The 2492-nt window shown below is 22.3% G+C and overlaps 1 long non-coding RNA gene across 1 annotated transcript; it reads right to left on the bottom strand.

Moving 5' to 3' along the window:
* Positions 1-4: 4 nt before the first annotated feature.
* LOC126909630 (uncharacterized) lies at positions 5-865 on the bottom strand. Its single transcript, XR_007705071.1, has 3 exons — positions 283-865; positions 111-187; positions 5-71 (listed from the first exon to the last, which is right to left on the bottom strand). It is a non-coding gene; the product is annotated as an uncharacterized LOC126909630 (long non-coding RNA).
* Between the last annotated feature and the right edge of the window lie 1627 nt (positions 866-2492).

Raw genomic sequence — 2492 nt, 5'->3', positions numbered from 1 at the left:
AGTTAAAATTATTACTTTACTCTACATATTAAACCCCAAAATTCCCATATACTATCTCAACTCTAACTCACCTCTTACTCACTCCTTACTCACAACTCCTCNTAACTCACCTCTTACTCACTCCTTACTCACAACTCCTCTATTCAAATCTATCCCTACTTCTTTATGTTAATTTTTGTTTATTACACTAAATAGACAATTAAAATCATTCATTTTTATTGTTTTTAAATTAAATGTCAAATTAGATTTAAAATTATAATAGGTTTCTACGAAGTTAAATACTTTTTCTTTGTTATTTATGAATTTCTTGACTCTATTTGTGTAGTCTACTATCAGTATGTAATGTTTCTAATAAGCGTGTTTTTTAAATATTTATAACAATATGCAAAAAGTAGACGCCAACATGAACTGGACATATAATGAAACTTAACCCACATAGCGTTCAAATAACAACGAATTGGATTATTTTAAACATGACTAAAAAACAAATGAAAGAGTACACTGTTAATACAAGAATAATTATAAAAAGGCACAGAGTGAACAATAAATTAAAAAACGAGATATAAATTACTTTAAAGCAATAAAAATATTAATTAAATACAATAAATGATTGGACATAGAAATTACAACTTAATTATTTAATAGTAATTGTAATGCAGGCATTATTTGATCAGGAGTGTAATCATTTAAGATTTCTTCAATAAATTTGTCGAATTTTTCCAGATCTTCTACTTTACCAAATGTCCTGTTATGCAATTCTGCCTGGAACTCTAATAATTCTATTAATACTTCACTTAAATCGTATTTATCAAAAAAACATAACAATATAAATAAAATAATAGATTTTTTATAATAAATTGTTAAATAATTACATTTTTTCCTAATGATTTTATGTCAAGCATTCAGTATTTTTTTCTAAAATATACAAAATAATTTATACTAGTACGCCTAAATAGAGAGGGTATTTAATAACAAGAGTATTAGAGTGGTCCTTATTTTTCTATTTCTAATTTTAATAGACACAAAGCAAATTTTTTTCATTTAAATGTAAATAAATTACTTACAAAATTTTTAATCTATTAAAATTCATTAAAACGTGGCACTATTAAGTCAATATTTGTCATAAAATCAAATTTATTCTTATTGGTTTTTGTATTCATTAAACATAACATATTTTTTTGATTTTTTAAAGTTGCTCTTATGATAGTTTATAATTAAGAAATGTTGAAACTTCCAAACACAATTTCAGGTCAACTTCCAAGTTTAGAATTTATATTATTAAATAGAATATATTAATGAGGAAAAAATATTCTATTTTTTAGATTGATATGTGATCAGAATCTTTTATAATTACTATTAACAGAAAATTTATGAAAAAAACTAAAAATTTCGTTAAAATCACTATTTTTTTGTATTTTTACTGTAATAAATCATTAAAATAGAAGTCTTAGTAATCATTTGTATGCACTTTTGATGTTTAAATAATTATTTATAGTGATATACAGTACATTATACATTCTGCTAGTTACATATTTTTTGATTTAGATATATTTATTTATTATTCATACGTAAACTAATAATTATTAGTTTACATATCAATAATAATAATAATAATCATACAATAATCAATAATCATATACTGATTATATTAATTAGAAGGATTTAAATAATTAGCTGTGTTAATAAGTGCAAATTTAGTTGCATAGAGATGCTTATGATCACTTATTAAATTTTTTTTAGAAATAGTTTCATTTAAACCATCATATTTTATAATTAATTTAATATCCATTAGAAATTTTAGAGATGCATATCGTTCATATTTTATGAAAATAAAGTTAAACACACTATTAATAAATATTGAATCGATTATTGTACATTGAGATACAAATTATTAAAAAACATCAGCTAAATTAATTGTGAGTAAGCTATAACAGGTAAGGGTCTAAATGTGGAGTAATTATTAGGTGTTTCAGAAATGTGTCTGGTACTGAAAATACGTATTGAAATACGTTTTATAGTTTATTTGTTGTTCACCTAAATTACCTATAATATATAATACCAATATTACCTAAATATTAAAATTTAATTATTTATTCATATTTTTTTAAATGCTTTAGGTATTTCCTTTGTATTAGATATATATGTATTTGAAAATCTAAACCATTATCTGCCAAAGGGGAAATCAAAATAGCAGCTATTCCCAAAGGATAACTTTTTCAACTTAGCTTTTGAAATTGTTCTTGAAATACTCTTAGCTTGAAACAATGTTAAATTGAACATTATAAATATTATACATATATGGCTTCAGTAGTCAAAAAACATACTATTTTTGCGTTAACATTTTTATTTAATATTTTATTTTTTCGACTTTATACTAATATTACTTTTTGAAAAATGTATGGATTAATAGAAATTTTTGTTTAAGTGTATGTCTATAGATAGTGTAAAATTTTTAGATTTATTGAATTATTCCAAAAGCAACACCAATTCCT

This window comes from Daktulosphaira vitifoliae, unplaced genomic scaffold (assembly GCF_025091365.1).
Source record: "Daktulosphaira vitifoliae isolate Bord-2020 unplaced genomic scaffold, ASM2509136v1 Scaffold_713, whole genome shotgun sequence".
NCBI lineage: Eukaryota > Metazoa > Arthropoda > Insecta > Hemiptera > Phylloxeridae > Daktulosphaira > Daktulosphaira vitifoliae.
The sequence above is the reverse complement of the archived record's forward strand: the minus strand, read 5'-3'. Positions and strand labels throughout refer to the sequence as shown.